The following is a 19,698-nucleotide window of genomic DNA, read 5'->3' on the forward strand; positions in this document are numbered from 1 at the left end:
GTGGAAGACAAGTTGTTGGTCACATACTAGCCCTAGATACTTTTGTTGCTTAACACATGAGAGAGAACTACCTTTAAGATCCATTATAGTGGCAGCTTGGGTATTTTGCATTTTGGTGGGTGTGCTAGACAACATTATGACATTTACTGATTAATTTATTAATATGGAGGTAGTTACAGATGGCAGTAAAGTCATCCACAATCTCATTTTTGAGAAAAAAATGTGTTTATTGCAACTTTTGTGAGGGCCATATCATCTGCTTAGAGATCACAACTGATTTGGGAAGGTCTCAGGAAGACTGTTGATAAAGAGAGAAAAGCACGGGCTCATGAGATACACCTTGCAGTTTATTCTGGACACACAGGAGTTATTAGGACTGAATACTGCAAAGGTTCTTCTGGAAGGAGAGTTTTTAAACCATTGCAGAGCATTATCAGAAAACCTGATTCACACAGTTTGTGAAGCAACAAAAGTGATCAACAGTATCAATAGCTTTCTTTGTAGCTTGTTAGAGAAGACCAATTCATTTGCCTTATTCCATGTTAGAGTGGATATGGTCAATCAGTCAGTAGATGATAGTAATTGTGCTGTAATTAAGCTGAAAGCAAAGTCACCTATTATTAAGAATATTATATTTTGCAGTATATTCCAGAGTTTGATCATAAATAATCATTTTTAAGAATTTTGGTTAGATAGCAGAGTTTAGAAATGGGACAGAAGTTGTTTGCTGATGAGGGGTGGGACTTTTGATTAGTGGTAGGACAGGTGCATTTGTAAAGCTATGAGGTAATATTTTGATTGTTAGGGGTCAGTTAAACAGAGAGGCTAGAAGCTTACAAAGTAGTTTACTACCAACTCTCAAGTATTTTTATAGTCTGCAGGGTTTGTCTTTTGTGGCCTGTACACACCAGTAAAGACTTAAAATGTAAAAAGTAAAATGTTATAGGTATTCAGAAGCCATGTAGCTGAAACACTAGTATGTCCTTAAGGGGTCATTTTCATATATCAAATGAGCTTCCACTATAATAGGTATTACAGAGGGAAGACTTCAGGCTGGATCATTCATGGAGTTTTTATTAACTGGTTAATCTGTTTGACCCTTTTACTCTTTGGTTTGACGTTTCAAAATATTGGGATGAATACTGGAGATGAAAGGGGGATAAATGCAATTATGGTATTTTAAATTTTTTGTACTTGTGTTTTAGTAATGACTGAAGTAAAATGAGAATATTAAACAAATTTGTATAGAGGGAGGATAATAGTAATTATCCATAAATTTGAAAACATTTTTTGCAAAGATATTGGTGTGTTTTGAATCAATTCAGTAACTAATGTTGGGAGAGGTTACATCCCGTTCCAGAGTTAGAAAGATCATAGATGATGCAAGATATTTTGTAGCCTTTCAACATTTCTTGGACTGCCCAAGTTTGATTTGTTGTTAGTCTCGCTGTTTCATATAAATAATTCAAATGGACTAGATATCTGGCTGGGGTTGATATTATAATCTTTGTATAAATGTTCTTGAGCCATAACATTATCGGATCATGTGCAAATCTCAGTTTGGTTTCAGGAAGAAACTATAGATATGCTTAGCATCATCAGTTAAATGATGATACCAATTTCTAGAGATTCATTTTAGAAGAACTTTGTAAATTTTCTCCTAATGAACACTTCTTTAACCGTGTGGATTTAATTTTGGAAGAAGCCTTTCATAGGCACTCAGAGAAGCACCTATGTGCTCTTACCAGTTTAGAAGCATCGAATTGGGTAATTCCTTTGGGAGTTATCTTCTGATCGAGAAGCCAAGACTTTGACACTCTAGTAACTCATCAGTTATAGATGGTTTTGGCATACCTCATTCTGTAATAAATGCTTGTCATCTTTCATGAGGTACTTCTTCTGGTAATGTCTTTCTAGATCTAGTCTGTCATTCCTCACAGAATGTGGTAATGGTTGCCTGATATTGCCATCCTCTGAAAATTGTCATCTTTTTCAGTCTGATATGTCAATTCACTAGAAGAAGGAATATGGCTTTCAATCTTGATATGGGGACTGTTATACTTCACAGTCTGGTTATTACTTTTTTAAAACTTCTTTATTAAACATGACATTTAAAAAAGTGACACTGACATATACAGTGATAAAAAATACTAACATTTATTTTATTCTCATGCAGTGTATATTTTAACAATTTTTATTCATTCCAACATTACATATAAAATTCAATTGCTGCTTTACCATAAATATAATTCTTCCTCCTGAGCATTATTCTGAATGTCTTGTTCCCATAAATTACATTTATTTCTATGAAATTTGCTCCTTATTTTTCTTAAGGATCCCACTTTCCAGTTCTTTTATCTCCTTTACAATATTCAGTACTTCAGTTATAGTTGGTAAAGATTTTGATTCCTATTTTCTAATAATTGCTTTTTTTGGCAGCTAATAGCATTAAAGGCTTTACTATGTCTGAACAATTCAGATCTTATATCCCAGCTCAGAAGAATGATTCCCTTAGTTACAATTATTTGTTCCCCCACATTTCTGACAACATATTCTGTAGGAAATTTTTAAACTCTGCCAACATGTTGCATTCCCAATAAAACAGTTTCCCAATAACCTCTCTTTTTCCTGTCACACCTCTAGCATTTGTTATCTCTCTGAGGAAAATTTCACTAAAGTCTGCTCAGGTTATAAAAATACCTATGTAAATACTTCCAAGCAAAAATACTAAACCTTCTGAACTTTGTTATACACTTGGAAGCTATACAGATATCATCACTTTATCACCATAGAAAAAGCCATAAATAGCTACCCTTAAAATAAAGACCCAATCTACTGTTAGGAACCCAGCTCTACAAATTAATCATCTCCACACATTTTCTCCCCTTACAGTTAAACTTCATGAAGATAACTCATTGTACAATCTGAGACACTACTCACAAGCCACACCAAATTTTCATTCTCCTAGAACCAAACTCTACAGTACTACACATGCATTATCTCTCAGCCATCTACTGTTTGGCAAGCTCTCCCCATGGACCTAAAGGAAATCAACATTTACTCCAAATTCACAATTCAGCTCAAGAAGCATTTCTTCATCCAAGCCAAATCCTCCTGTTTCAACACAGGACATCTCACCTAACACACTATCCATGTGTCTTTGCATGTCTTTTCTCCTCTCGCAGAATTACTGACGGTTGGCCTACTTTAGCACCTAAGCTATATGCTGTACATTACAATCTGCTTGTTCCATGTACATGTATATTTTAAGCAATTAGTCTGAACTACTCTACAATATTGCTTACAGTTCTGCCTGTTTTGTTTGTGAAATGTTTTGTATTTCACCATAGCAGAGCCTAAAACTGGTCAGTATTGATTAATGCACTACTGCTAGATACAGCCATTGAAATATGAAACTGCCCACAGCCGTTGTTCACTGTTACTGGCTATCCATCATTTCCAAACTCATTGTCTAACCCCACAGATGCCACCTTGGTTTTTGAGGTACTAACTATTTACTCCTTCATTATAATTTGCATACTACTTGGTTGTACCATGTGCAGTGGCGGCTGCTGACTTCAAATTAAGGAGGGGGGGCTGCAGGAGACAGCTGAATGGGCGGGGCCAATGGGAAGGTGTGTGATCAACTAGAAAGGGGTAGATCTATGCTCAAAACCACAAGAACTGGAACTTTAATTAAATGCACTGCCATGGGTGCCAAACCATCATTACGCGAGTCCAATCAAGACAAAATGAAGTGTAGAAGAAAAAAATATTTCAATGCATTGGCTGTATGACAGCTTACTTAATATCTAAATGGAAACAAAAAGGTTGTGTGGCATGAAAAAATAAATTACTTTTTAAAGACATTACTGGAATGCCAGTCAAAATCAAGTATAAAAAAAACAAGAATTACTCAACTCAAACCACTTCTCCTTTCACTGCAGTTCTAATTATAATTTATATTCAGCTTTATAAAAGTACGAAGTAACATGCTGACAGTAGCTGATACCCCCATTTGTAAAAATGTTTCTTATTCAAAAAAGACCTGCTGCCTGACAACAACTATCCACTTGTTTCATGGGGAAGACATGATCAAAGTAAAAAATGAACAGCAAACAAGAAACAAGCTCAAGTTAATTTTCTTAAAGGATTACTGCACAGGTTATGGACCACACATGATAGATTGGCATTTTGTTTAGTTTACGGGTAAAGGGTGCAAAGATGACTTTCTAGTCTCCAACAAATGTAATGAGCTTCTGAAAATACTGTAATCCTGTCCTTTATTACAAATACTGTCATATGAATTTCAATACCTAAGGCTTATACATTATCTAGTTATGTAAATATTATCTGAATGGCAAAACAAAAAGGCTTTCAATGTTGGTAATTCTTCAGCAGTATGCTTATTAAAGCTTACTTGTATCTTACAATCTCCGACAAGCTTACTTGATGGTCATTAAAGCATTGCTACTTAAACACAGAGCAACAGGGCACTGCAACAGCATGCATTTTCTAAATAATAAGAAGCATACATCAAAAGTATAAAAATATGACAGAAAACCAGAACCTTCTGCAAAATCAAGGACAGATGAAAAGCCACTGTCATACTTGGATGGGGGAATACTCTGCACACTTACACTGGATAACTGCTCCTTGCCTTGCTTGGACACATCCAGAGTCACTACATGGGGGAGTGGGGTACAACAAGTATGTCACAATTTGATATGTCTCTGGCTGACGGTGATGGCTGAGACACTCATACCTCTCAACCTCAGAGCAAGAAATCCGGACAAAGCCATACATAGAAGTGGGAGAAAGGCCCAAAATTAAGGACACTTTTTAAATATTGCTCTTATAAACTTAGAAAGAAAATAGAATAGTAGTAGGTCTTGCATTAGTATGAATTTTTTGAAGGGTATGAAATCTGAAACTCAAATGTCTACCATTATTTTCTAACTTCAATCTTTAATGATTTGCAACTAATTTGCCAGAAAACCACAATTTTATGAAAAAAACGGGCCAAAAATGTGATGCAAAAATATAAAATTGCCACACAATACAGCTGGGAACCTGTCAAAGAAGGGACACCTTTTTAATATTAGTACTGTTAACTTGAGCAGCTGACAAAGTAAGAGAATCTACATGCATTTCTGAAATAAAAGTAATCTGCAACTCTGATCATTACAGCTATTTATAATTGTAAACCCTTCATGTTTTCTTTCAAAATTGCCATTTTGCAGAGGGATTATTAGGAGGAGAGCAACATTTTGAGCCAAAATTGGGGACAGTTGAGAGGTTTGAATATTTCTAATTCTATAAAGCGATTTATTTGCATGTACCTCTCAACCTCTTAATGCAGGAAATCTGGACAAGGCCAAATATATTGGGGTAATATACAAGCAGTACTAAAAATTGCTCTTCTATAAACTTAGACAGTTGATAGAATAGCAGGTCTTGCTTTAGCATGCATTTTTCTGAAGGTTATGATGTCTGAAACTCAATGTTTATCATTACTTAGTGACTTCATTCCTAAATGATTTGCTAGAAAACCACAAATTTTATGAGGAACAAACCAAAAATAAGAAGCAAAAATCTATTCATTCTACAAAAATCAGGACATTTGACAGGTATAGTTCAGCTGGGGCTGTCTTTGAGTTTGCTGCCCTTACCCCATCACAAAATCATGGTGAATGTAGCCTCCCCCCTGCAGCCATTCCAATGTCCCGTTCCTTGGTTATTTCGCCCAATTTACCATAAACACTGTAATGTACATACTGCTTTACTTCTGCGATAATTTTGATTTCATTTGAAAGTTTTATTTTGCATTTTACAGCACAAACACTAATAGCTATCTGCTAAACAAATCAATACAGCCTCACAACAAAAATAGACTTAGCATTAAAACTTCTTTGCCCTTGAAACTCACATTCATTGAAATGGCATTGAAACCCACATTCAAAAAAATACATTTTGCCAGTGGCAGATAAATATTAACTTTGGGCTGTTTTCAAATCACAGGCCCCTTGCACACAAAACATACACATGCTCTTTGATACACCTTCCTGATTGTATTAAATTATATTCCTTGTACAATATGGTACAGTTTTTGAGGACGTTTTAAGTGTATTGTTTTGAGCATTTTTCCAGTAAACAATTAAACAAAATGCATGCACCGATAATGACAAAACTGCCCAATTCAGAACATTTCCATCATAAAAGTCTACTCAAACTTCTACAATCCACCAGTATCAGTAAATATGCACAATCTCTGAAGAAGTAAAAGTCATCTAAATAATTCCACATTAAAGAGATCTTTAACTAATGAAGAGGTTGCTGATAGCAAACAACTTTATATTTCATTGCTTCATCTACAAATAAAGTGCCTGTTGCCCTTGAGAAATAAATTGCCTATGTTACACTAAAAAAATGATGAGCTAGTAATATTGCAATAGGGAATGGATGGCAAACTGATAACAGGTTCATAGTTACTAGGTATCTTCTCCAAAAAGGACTGCAGCATCCACCCCTTTTACAACACAGTACAGTATCAGCAATGCATCTACCTACTGTGGGAGTAGAACCCACAGCCTTCTGCATCAAAAGCAAGTACACTACCTGTTGTGATATTAACAATGCAAGCAGACTCAGCATAAGCAGCACTAAACTTTTGCTCCCCTGCAGCTCTCAGCTCCTTGTAAAATCGACTCAACACTCAGCTGTATCTCTGAACTTTGCAGTACAAGAAATCTGGAAAAAGCCAAAATTTATAGGGGGGGGGGACAAAATCCCAACAACCAGGGACACATTTTAAACATTGCTTGTATAATGTTGGAAAGTTGCTAGAATAAAATGCTGTGTTATCACCATACATTTCACTGTCAAGTCTTGAACCCAGAACCCTGTGAAAAACAGTCAGAGCAACATACCACTATAGGAAACTGAAAACACAACAATGATGACACAAAAGGAAGCTAACATTCAAACTATTGCGTAAACACAGGTTTAATTCCAGAATAAATCCTTATCACAAATAAACACAAAAAAAGAACGAGGTAAAGGCCGCTTGGACAATCATAGGGTTTTATTTCATCGAATACCAATAAGGAGGATTTACGGAATTAAACCTGTGTTTTTCTACAACCGCATTGCAGCAGTTGAATTATTGCTTCACGGGTGTGTCAGGACAACATACCACTATGCCAAACCATCTGTTTTGCAAGAGAGAGGAAGACTGAAACTTAAATGGCTATCATTTAGTGAATTCAGTTTTCACCATAGCTGTCAACCTGTTAGCAAAAAACACCTGAACAAAGCCAATAATAGGGAAATACAGCCCCCAAACATATTCAGTGAATTCAGTTCTCACCATAGCTCTCAACCACTTAGCAAAAACATCTGCACAAAGCCTGTAATGGGGGAATACAGCCCCCAAACGTATTTAGTGATTTCAGTTCTTACCATAGCGCTCAACCTTAGCACAAAAAACCTGGACAAAGCCAATAATGGGGGAATACAGTCCCAAAAATATGGACAAATTTCAAATATCCATCTTATAAACTTAGAAAATTGCTAGAATAAAAGGTTTTGTGTTACCATGCACTTTCTGAAGAATATGAAGTCTAAAATTCAAATGCTTATCATTTTTATTTATATAACATTTGTTAACCAGGAAAGTCTGACTTGGAACAAAAGCCAATTTTCAGTAGAGGCCCAGGGAGAAACACTCCAGACACATGTCTTTGTAAGATGGGAGGACACCAGAGCACCCAGAGGAAACCCAAAAAAACACAAGGAGGACATGCAGACTCCACACAGAAGGCATCCCTGCCAAGAATCAAACCAGAGAACCTGTAGCTGTCAGGCAACAATGCTACCACTGACTGTGTAAAGACACAAAAATACAGAAACCACAGATTTTCTGAGGAACAGAACAGAACAAATATGAGGCCAAAATCTGCAAATATTTTACAAATGGTGGTGGGTAGGGAATTCAGGCTCTTGCCACTTGGGCTCAAGGTACAGGGGTCAAGCCTGTAGTATAGCAACTGGAACACACAGACAGACACACACACCCCAAAGTCTGTTGTATTCCTTCCTGCAGTTCCATACCTGAGCCCAAGTCTGTAACATCCATTCATTCAGTACCAAAAGCCTGTGACAAGAGCAAGCCCTTCCCGTGAGGCTCGTCCTAGTTCTTCCAGCGAGAGCAGAGCAATCTGGGTGCTACCCACTTCCAGTCTATGCATTTGTAACTGCAAAGACTCCTGGGATATTTGCTGCTGAATGCTGTCTTCCTAATCCAGGCTGCTGGTGAGAAAGTCTGGATTATGTGCACATGCTCCAGACTGGTTCACCAGCAGTCCAGATATCAGGAAATGCCGCAAGTGTGCATGAGTGATGTTCCGGGACTTACTTTTGCTTTTATTTTTTTATTATATTTTATTTTATTTTTATTTTTTCTTTTTTTGTTTTACAGTGGGGGGGCTGCAGTCCTGCAGAGCCGCCTCTGACCATGTGGAGTACTGATTGCAGCTGTTATGCTTGTGCCCTGACACCATACTGTCATGTGTGTACTAACCTCAGGTGTGGTTTGAGCATCCTACATGTACACAAGCTACGTACTAGTTTAAGTGTCACAAAACAGTTCAGCCATGTCACCTATAGATGTCATCCCCACACCTGAAGTGATGGCCTACTGCAACAAATACTGTAGCTCAGTAGTATCCTTGGCATGGCATGGCCAGTACTTCTCCCCATATGTGGTATCCTGTTCCTTAAGAAAGCACATATGAAAACAGGTGTAGTAGTAGTGGTTTCAATATGCTGCTACATGCCATACTATGTGAAGGTGCTTCTCAGAAACCTGGTGAGTACATGTCAATGCATGGGTACAAAAGTGAGGTGGATGCACTAGTCTTCTTGTCGGCAGGTGCATTATCTGACAGCATACCATCTGTACTTGTAAGACAAAATGGAAACACATTCCAGACATAGGCATATTATCAGTCTGCAAATTGTTAATGTGTGGGACAAAAACATATATAAGGCCAATCTCCGCTGTCATATCAGCTGATCACACATCTACAGCAGTGCCTGTCAATGTGAGCAAAAAACTGCATTCATCATGGTTAGCCCACTGTACATAGTCATACCCACATGCATGCCAAAGTGTACATATTCATCAGTGTCAACAATAGCCATATGTATTAATATGTGTCCTGCCCATGTATATCTCACACAACACCATGCCCAGGATTATGGGACCTGTAGCTTTTTATTTATTTATTTTTTTTGTTACAAAGACTTTATAATCTGTTGTGAGCAGTGTTTTCCATGGGACACCAAACCTGATATTCCTCAACTTAATAATCCCTCAAGTTGGTCAGGTTCCATCATATGCACATATGCTATTGTTATATCCATTTACACTACTGAGGCCATGCATTTTCTCCACAGTCTGTCACCCCACCCCAAATGAAAATATATACCTTATGTGTGCATTTCATCTGATTAAGCAACACTATTTCTTCAAGGGAGATTTCCCCATCCTGCAGGGTGCACCAGCCAGTTCTGTATGCTCTCATCTACAGTTAAAACCTGTGGGTGGAGTTAACATGCATTAAACTGCTGCAGGTGTGTCCCAAGCACCATTCTCCTACCCAAATATACAACTATAACTATCAGTGAAATGCACGCAATTTACCACTAAACCAAGTGCCAGTGCTATACTGTGTGAAGCACTGCAGCACATTTCCCACAGAGTACTTTAGTGGGTCCACAGCCATGCACAGCTGTGTGATACACATTACTCTCCCTCAAAAGCAGCTGTATACAATTAAAGCAGAAGAACTGCATGCACTTATATAGTGATGTGCAAATATCCACCAATACTTTAAAGTTTATAAAATAATATTGTTATGAGATCTTGCTAAGAATCTCAAAGCACAAATTACTGAGTAAAGAAGTATTAAATTACAGATCCCAAATGCACATATCCTGAATCTGAACATCCAGAATTATAATGACACAATAAATCCTGAACTGGGCATAGAATATGAAGGAACAGTAAATGTCACTATTTTATTTTCACTTTTACTATATGGCAAAATGCCAACAAATAAAAACTATAACACATCTACAGGATAGTGTGGCCTGCACTACTTAAGCTGACTTACTAGACCACATGCTTGTCATGGCTAGGCTTTTATAAGCCCTAGGGCCGATAGCCTAGTACCAACCTATGAACCTATGAACATTAATTGTGTCATATAACACATCTTAGCAGCTGTCATTAAATACTTTGAATGGTAATTATTGATCATCTAAAGTAAAAGTGTACAGTACAGTGCACATAATGTATCATAGTGTAGAGCCATAACTTTAGATAAGTCCATGTCAGTATGATAAAACTTTCAAAATTCAGTTTCAGATTTAAGTGCTTATAGCTAAGTACTTTACAATAAAACCAGCTCACATAAAGATAACATATAAACGTACAAAATAATTGAGTATGTTAGAAAAATTACATTTGAGGGAAAAAGTTATAAAAGTTTAAGAATTAAATATGCAGAATAAGAAATAAGTACGTATTAATGCTTAAACAGCATACTTCAGGAGGTGAGTATTTAAATCCTGTTAAACTCACTTAAAGTCACTAAGCATCAGAGATTTCCAAACCTACTGAAGTGGTCAAGTTCCAAATATAAGATATCTAATATGAGAATGAGCAAATCCCAGAAGATAGTAAAAGCACTTTTAAGACCATTAGAAACTCCAAACTGGTGGAGAGAGATGGGTTAGATAGTGCTGTACCATCAACTCTTTCAATTAAGAGACACCCATTTGTTAAAGGATCAGATATACCAAGATAACAATTCTTTATCTAGTAGGACTGAACAGGTCGCCAGTGTAGGTTCTAAAAGGCAGGCAAAATGTGCACATGGTATAGATACCATACAGGTATAAACTAAGCAACAGTTATTGTAATGTACATTTTTTTTCCAAATGAAGTCATACAACCTTGGAGAAAGAGAAATAAATTGTTTCCTTCTGAAGCCAGGTATTTCTCAGGGTTGGCAAAAAAACATATATATATATATATATATATATATATATATATATATATATATATATATCCTACAAAAATAAGTGGAACGTTTGCCAAATCTTGAAATTAAAAATTCTAAGCTTGTTTCTCCCCTTTCCTGTAACAAGTCTAGTCCAGATATAGATCTGCTGTATCCATGACTGTTTCTAAGCTCCTGAGCCCCCAAGCCTTTTTGTGTTGGAAGGAAGCCTTCTAGCTTATTAGTGGGAGTGGTAATCACTAGGTAACCTATATAACACATAAGGAGTGGTTTCTGGCCCAGCAATTGTAGTTATTGGCCATTTGGGCAGTTTTTCCATCTCTCTCAACTTTCTGATTTAAAAGCCCGCATTTGCACTTGTATCCCCCCTTTCCTGTAACCAGTCTAGTCCAAATACAGATTTGCTGTATCCAGGACTGCTTGTAAGCTTCTGAGACCCCCAAGCCTTTCTGTGTTGGAGAGAAGCCTTCTAGCTTATCAGTGGGAGTGGTAAGCCTATCTACCACAAGAGGAGTGATTTCTGGCCCAGATTTGTGGTTTATTGGCCTTTTGGGCAGTTTCTTGCATCTATTTCAACTTTCTTGCTTAAAAGCCTGTGTTTGCCCTTGTTCTCCCCTTTCCTGTACCTGGTCTAGTCCAGATACAGATTTGCTGTGTCCAAGACTGTAAGCTTCTAAGCCCCCAAGCCTTTCTGTGTTGGAGGGAAGCCTTCTAGCTTATCGGTGGGAGTGGTAAGCACTAGGTAGCCTATCTACAACAAGAGGAGTGGTTCCTGGCCCAGGAATTATAGTTTATTGGCTGTTTGGACAGGTTTTCCATCTCTCTCTCAACTTTCTGGTTTAAAAGCCCAAGTTTGCTCTTGTTTCCCGCCTTTCCTGTAACTAGTCTAGTCCAGATACAGACTTGCTGTATCCAAGACTGTTTGTAAGTTTCTGAGTGGTGCCAGAGTCTGCTCTTCAATTTTTCCCTTAGATCTACTAGTTCTCTCCTCACCTGCACTTATACTAGCTTATTAGTCTAGCACATTGCCAGACTTCTTGTAGCAATTATTGTAGCACACAAATGCTACCATCAGTATACGTTCTACAAGGAAACAGATCTAGTACTTATTAGCAATGCCCACCCCTCCAGGCATGTCTAAAGGTCAGTTCTCCAATTAACCTGGTGAACTTGGGCATCCTGAGGCAAAGTAGCAACTGTCTCATGTACACCAACAACCCTCTCCTCTTACCTTGCAACACACAGACTTGCAAGAAATGCACTTATATATCCAAACTGGAAGCCACACACTCTCCGGCCAAGACCAGAATAGCTGGTCAAGAGGAGAAGGTAAACACTTGCACCACACCACATGGAACACATAGCCCTCTGAAACACACACTAGCACTGCCTTCACATAAAAACACAAACCACACACCCACCTTCATGGAGGCTATCAATAAAAATCTACCCAAGAAGCAGAGACCTCCAAGGCAGAAATGCACTCGACCACCACAACACAACACTAATCACTAGACACATGACTCTCCTAAACAGTGTGCCACTCAACCAAAGCCCCTAAGGCAAAACAGCATGCCCAACACACTAGTCATAGGTGACTCGATAGTGAGGTACACTGATGTTGCACTCACTAGGTTGAATAAGGAGAAAGTAACAATCAGCTGCCTGTCAGGTGCCAGGATCTGACACATAATGCATGCACTCAGGTCGCTCATCTTGTTTGTGTCTGTTTGTTTGTGTCTTTTGGCTTTTCCCGGTTAGGGGTCGCCACAGCAGAATTCCGGTCTGCTAATGATTGGTAGTGGATTTTTACATACTGGGTTACCAGCCCTGACGCACAACCTTCAACGAAGGCAGTTCACTCAACAATAGGTACAAATATGACTCTGTCATTGTACATGTGGATGTGAATGACCTGAGATGTGCCTCCCTGGACTACATGAAAAGAGACATGCAGAAGCTCTCGGATTATGTAGCCCAGGTGAGTATGACCCTAGCCCTGAGCATCATCCCACCATCACCCAGAATGATACCACAGTACAAGCAGAAAATTATTGATTTCAACAATTGGTTAAGTTTTGGTGTCATTCTAAGGGGATCCAGTATCTGTCTGCCTGGGATGACATGATTGACAGACCTCAATGCTTTGCCAGAGATGGCCTGCATATGTCACCCCTGGGCTTCTGGATACTGGCCAAGGCTCTTGCCACCCCTATAGTGCCTTTTTTAGTTGGTTGTCCAAAGACCAAATTACCATGGTAACAGCTACAAGCAAATGCAATCTGAAGGTCATGTTGCTCAATGCTAGAAGTCTAAATCTCAAAATGCACTCACTCGAGGCACTCCTTAAAATGGAGAACATCGACACTTGTGCTGTAACAGAGACCTGGTTCAAGGCACCAGAAAGCACCCCTGCACTACCAGGCTATAATTCATTCCACACCTTTCAGCCCCAGAGCTTGGACCGAAGCTCCAAAGGCAGTGGTGTTTCCATATTCATAAAGAATGTCACACCTCCAGACTGATAGCCCAACATAACACATCAAAGATACTTCAGGTGCAGCTAACATTGGGTAAGACAGGGATTCAGGTTGTTGCCTGCTATAGGTCCCCAACCATGTCCCAAGACTCACACTCCATGTTCCTAAGCACCCTGGAGAATATTAGGGTCCAACCTAACACTCTCTTCCTAGGTGACTTCAACTACCCCTCCAATAACTGGGTAAACTACTCATGTGCCAATACACATGCCCAACGTTTCCTGGAGTTCATTAATTCCAATGCCCTGGACCAGCTCATTCTCACCCCTACTAGAGGTAGCAACATCCTTGACCTGGCCATTACTAACATGGGTGACCGTTGCTCTACACCAATATTCAGCTCATCCCTGGTTAGATATGACCACAAACTAATCACCTTGAAAATCCACATCCCTCCCACCCCTCCCACCTCCCCAGTAAAGGTAACCACCATGAAAAACTTCTCCAAAGCTACTTTGGGATCCTAAAAACAGAGCTAGCTAACTTCACAGCATCCATCCAAATGGACAATAGTTGTGTGACTGCTGAATCATACACCAGTGCACTGTACGAACACGTACACAAATGCATGCATCTCACCATACCCAATAGAACCAAGACACTCTCCTCCAAAAAAAGGAAGCCAATCTGGTGGTCCACTGCCATAAACAAACTCTACAACAGAAGGAGGAAACTGATGCGGAATAAGGTGATGTCCCAAGACTGGGAAAACTCCCTTATCAGCCTCAACAAAAAGTTGAGATCCCTCATCAAATTCTCTAAAGCTAGGTATGAAAATGGAATTGCAGCAGATAGAAAAGACAGCCACAAGGCCTTCTGTAGTTATGTAAATAATCTCCATGGCAATACCCAGATTTTCTCTGAGCTACTGCACAATGGTACCTCCAATACCAAGCTAACAGATATTGCCAGTATACTGGCCGACAGATTCAGTGCCAACTTTACCCCTCTCATCCCCCCTCCCCCCAAAGGACAAATCACAATACCAGTAGATTGCCAGGCACCCAGTATTACTGCTGCACAGGTTAAAACAGCACTGTCCAAGGTCAAGAATACAGCTTCTATGGGACCTGACAATATCCCCGGTTGTGTTCTACATGAACTACAGAGAGAACTGGCACCTCACCTGCGTGCCCTGTTCAATCACAGCCTCACCTCAGGCTTTGTCCCTGCCAAATGGCACACTGCTACAGTCATCCCTCTCCACAAAGGAGGAGCAACTACAGACCCTAGGAACTATCGCCCCATTAGCCTGATGAGTCTGATATGCAAAGCTATGGAACGCATCATCATGGACCTAATAAACAAGGATATAGGGAATCTCCAAATTCTAGATCCCACACAGTTTGGTTTTGTGAAGGGTAGATCATGCCTACTCAACTTGGTTGATTTCTTTGAGTCAGTCACCAGAGATGTGGATGAAGGCAAGGTGGTTCATGCATCTTACCTTGATCTGGCCAAGGTTTTTGATACCATTCCCCACTCAGGAATCATAGAAAAACTCTCTAAGCTTGGCATCAATCCCTGTATCACTAGGTGGGTTGCAAACTGGCTCACAGATAGAACCCACAGTGTGAAAGTAGCTGACTCCAAGTCAGACTGCCTATTAGTCATGAGTGGAGTCCCACAGGGTTTGGTCCTGGGTCCTCTCCTATTTGGTTTCTACTTGTCTGAAGTACAGGCCAACATGAAGGGACTCTGGCTGACAAAGTTTGCAGATGATTGCAAGTTGGAAGCTATTATTAACTCCCCAAGTGATGTTGACATCCTACAGAATGGCTTCACTGTGACCAGCAACTGGTGTCAGAACCATGGCCTTAAGCTCAATGCCAAACAATGTGTCATCATCCCCTTTGGGAAAAACCCAGTTCCCATGAATTACTACATTGATGGTAGTCCACTGAACACAGAAGGCGTTATAAGAGATCTGGCAACACAGGTTGACAGCAACCTCTCTTTTGATCACCACATTGCCACTGTGGTCAGAAAGTCCTTCTATGTGGCACATCTCGTTACTAATGGTTTTGCATCCAGGAAGAAAGAGGACATTGTCTCCCTCTACTCCTCCCTCATTAGGCCAATCATTGAGTACAATGCCACATTTGGCATGTACCTCACTAGACACCTGCAACAACTGGAGAGGCCGCAAAAGTACCTCACAAAGAGGATCCTAGGCCTTAAACACTTGTTCTATATAGACATACTCAAAAAGCTCCAACTATTCTCTGTCTCATATCGCCTACTTAGAGACGATTTCTGCTTGACTTAAAAAAAGCATGTCTGTCCCAGCTCTGTTAGAAATGCTACATCTAAAGAAATCCCAATCCTTCTGCACCACACACTCCAGAGACCTCAACTTCATTACCACAATTAACAGAACATGCTGGAGGGGCAGGTTCATAACCCAGAGACTGCCCATGCTATGGAACAGACTTCCCATACATGTCAAACAGAGCACCTCACTGACCCACTTCAAGAGAAATCTTGATGAGTGGATGGGGAAACAGAAAATTCACCCTGGGGATAACTCCAGTGGTTCTACTCGACAGAGGCACTGGGAACTAAGGTCAGGTGGCACTATGCCAGGGTAATCCTATATATATATATATATATATATATATATATATATATATATATATATATATACACACACACACGCACACACACACACCATGGGCACTGCAGCGTGCATGATAAATACCTCAGTAGCATCAAGTACCTGTGTACACTGTGAGTGTGTGATATTTATCACAGTTATGACTTGAGACATGTGCCTCTGTGGCACCCTGACACTATGGCCTTGTGTCCATACTACTAAGTATAATGTCACATGTTGACTGTGAGTGTGCTGCATGATAGTGGCAGAAGTATCTGTGTGTCTGGAACTGTTGCACTGGTGCTGCTACTACATCACCAGACATATATTAATGTATTTTTTAATCCAGCTGAAAAAAGAAGCAAGCCAAAAGATGTCTAAGAGTAGCAAGATCAGCTGTACTGCCACTGTATGAAGTGCTTATATTCCAGTTTCTTAGATGTGCTATTTGTGAAACTAGTGCAGTTCTTCTCTGTAACCATGCTGTGCTGTTTACACCTGCCTGTGTCTCCTGTAGCAGCAGATTATATTGATACAGTGCTTCTGGATATGTGCTGCATAGTACAAAGTAAGATGGTATAACTGGCATGGCAGAGGGTGTGATAGAAAGAGTAGTTCCCCAGCTATACATTAATAATGTGGCCAGTCTCCTACAAGGCATTGACTGCTTTGCTGTAGCAAGGGCAGCTGCCTTGAATGGTGTGATCAGGAGAGTACTGTATTTGTGATACCATGCATTCTTCAGAGGTTGTGTTGTCATATCTGCAATGCTTGAGGAGTTTAGTTTGTGCAGAGGGGGGATCATAATTGCCATGAGGATACAGGCTGAAAGTCCTCAGATAAGGACATACTGTAGATCAGGGTCTCCATCCTCTGAACAATGAAGAAGAACAATTAGAAGATACGATGCCCTGCCTGCTGGTGCCATCCTTCTAATGATACACCTATAACAGGTTTGCCAAATATATTTGTCATTGTCATCATGCATATTCTTGGCATATCTGCCCTTCTACCTGTCTCCCTACTATCACCCTCCCACTGCATTCTGCAAAACCGTCCTTACTTTTCATTAAATACTTCAATGATGATGATAGTGAATAACTAGGTTTTTGTTCCCATATGCCAGCTCTCACTATTTCATTTACTTCACTACTGATATATTATCTAGTTCTTATTATTGCTACATTTTTTAAGAGGAAGATCATGAGAGAGCTACTTTACTCAGTGGAAATGCTGAGGAGAACATTTGTAGATGGGACTGTAATCAACCAATCAATCGTGAATCATTGTAGCTCATGGAATACAGGCTTAATATTGTGTCTCTTTGTGTGTGTGTGTGTGTGTGTGTGTGTGTGTGTGTGTGTGTGTGTGTGTGTGTGTGTGTGTGTGTGTGTGTGTGTGTGTGTGTGTGTGTGTGGAGGGGGGGTTGTGTGTGTGTGTGTGTGTGTGTGTGTGTGTGTGTGTGTGTGTGTGTGTGTGTGTGTGTGCGCGCGCACGTGTGTGCCTGTCCAGAAAGGATGTCTTTTTTTCCTACTGACTGCTAGGTCCCATAAATTAATAATATCAGCCAAGGAATGCAGTAGAGTGTCACTACCCTTGACCGTGCAACCCCCCCCCCCGAGAAAGATTCACTGAAATGTATGATTTGTGAGAGTCATATCGCAGTTTTTTTTTTAATGCAGGAAATTTTGTAAAAATGGCATTTCTAAAGTATTATTATAGCCAGTGTTCTACATAATCTTTCTCCAGTTATGGAACATTTTGCATAGTTTTGTATTTATTAAGTGAACCCAGCTAAGTTATAACATTTCCTTTCCAGTAAGATTTGCCGTTGTATCATCTCAGTGAGTCCAAGATAAGGAAGTATGAATGTTTTTGTTCTTAATCAAGTGCAAGTAATCTGTATCAGCTTTTTAAAAAGAAAAAAATATGTCCAAGTAGAAATATTTTGAAATAAATTTGGCAACTTATAAAATAAAATTGCATGTAATTCATTACAGAGGATGCATAATGCTTATTCCTTCTATAAATAAGAAATGTGTAGTGAATGGTGGCCTCTACAGTAAACTGATATCCTGTCTTAATAAAATATTACAATGTATTATAATATTTCGTAATAACATATTCACTGGTTCCTATAATATTTTACCCTTGTGTTGTCATTCACTGATGTTCCCAAAGAAAGCATACTGTGGTTGCTCAAGTGAAGACATTGCTGAGAGCTAGGTTTTCACATACCAATGCACAGCCTGTCCCTAAAACCTTTCAGCACTTATAAAAATAAGTTTTTCCAAATATTTTTTCTTGTCTGCATAATTTTGACACATTCAATGTGTTGCTGTCTCATGGGCTGATCGTCTCACACTGCAGATGTGTGAAAAAGATGTTACAGCAGATACCTTCACTGGCATCATTTTCAAATGCCAATATGATATGACAGAAACAAACTTGTCAGTACATGTGGATGAATGAATGTGCATATGCTGAAAACAAGAAATAAAAATATGAAATCATTCAGAGGATAAAAAAGCCATATACAATTATTTTAAAATATTAATGTTTGCTATAATAAAGACTGTTCTGCAAAATGTAAAATATATGCTACTATCAGGTCTCAGGTTTCTGCACAAGTACTGAGGTAAGTTATGGATTAAAGATAGGCCCAAGAAAGCTATCAATGTCTTCAAAACATAGTTTGCAAGCTTCTGTAAGAAAAAAAATCAGAAGGAGATTAACCATTGTTCCACTTCTGGTATAGAAAACAGGATACAAGGGACTAAGTTAATAGTGTGAGACTACACATAGAGATACATAGTTCAGTAATATACTATCACAAGATATATCAGCAGCAGCAAAGGCAACCAAAGAGGCCATAATAAAGTTCACACAAATGTTTTCCTAAAGAAGGATGTTGTGTAAACAATATCTCCTAGCTTGGGTAATAATTTATCACTAGTACATTTTAGAAAAAAGTTGTAATTTATTTTTTATTTCATCAATTTCTGGGATAGCAAGCATTACATATGTCATTCCAGTTAATGCATTTCAATAAATGTAAGATCTCTGAAGTGGTAGTGCATTAATAGTTCTATAGTTAATGCAAGGAATTAGGATGTACACTGCATATCTTTAGGTATAGTCTCCCAGTATACTCCATTAAGCCTCTCTTCTGAAACCTTCTAGCAGCAAACATATTTATTACATAGATCCTTTACCTTTTTAATTACTAATAAAAAATGTTATAACCAAAAGGCAAAATTATAATAATATGCATGTGTCAAGTAATAAACCAATATGTGATGCAATTATTGGTGTGGGAGCCACAAGTAATTTTTAATTTTGTTACCCATGCAAAATAATATACATAGTCTGTTAAACAATCTGCATGCATTACACCTTTTCAAGTATTAGATGCAAACCTTGTATCAAAAGAAAAGAGCTAGAGTTTGATCTGCTAACATATTCAAGAACT

This window comes from Protopterus annectens, chromosome 4.part0 (genome assembly GCF_019279795.1).
Source record: "Protopterus annectens isolate FY-2018-M chromosome 4.part0, PAN1.0, whole genome shotgun sequence".
Lineage (NCBI taxonomy): Eukaryota > Metazoa > Chordata > Ceratodontiformes > Protopteridae > Protopterus > Protopterus annectens.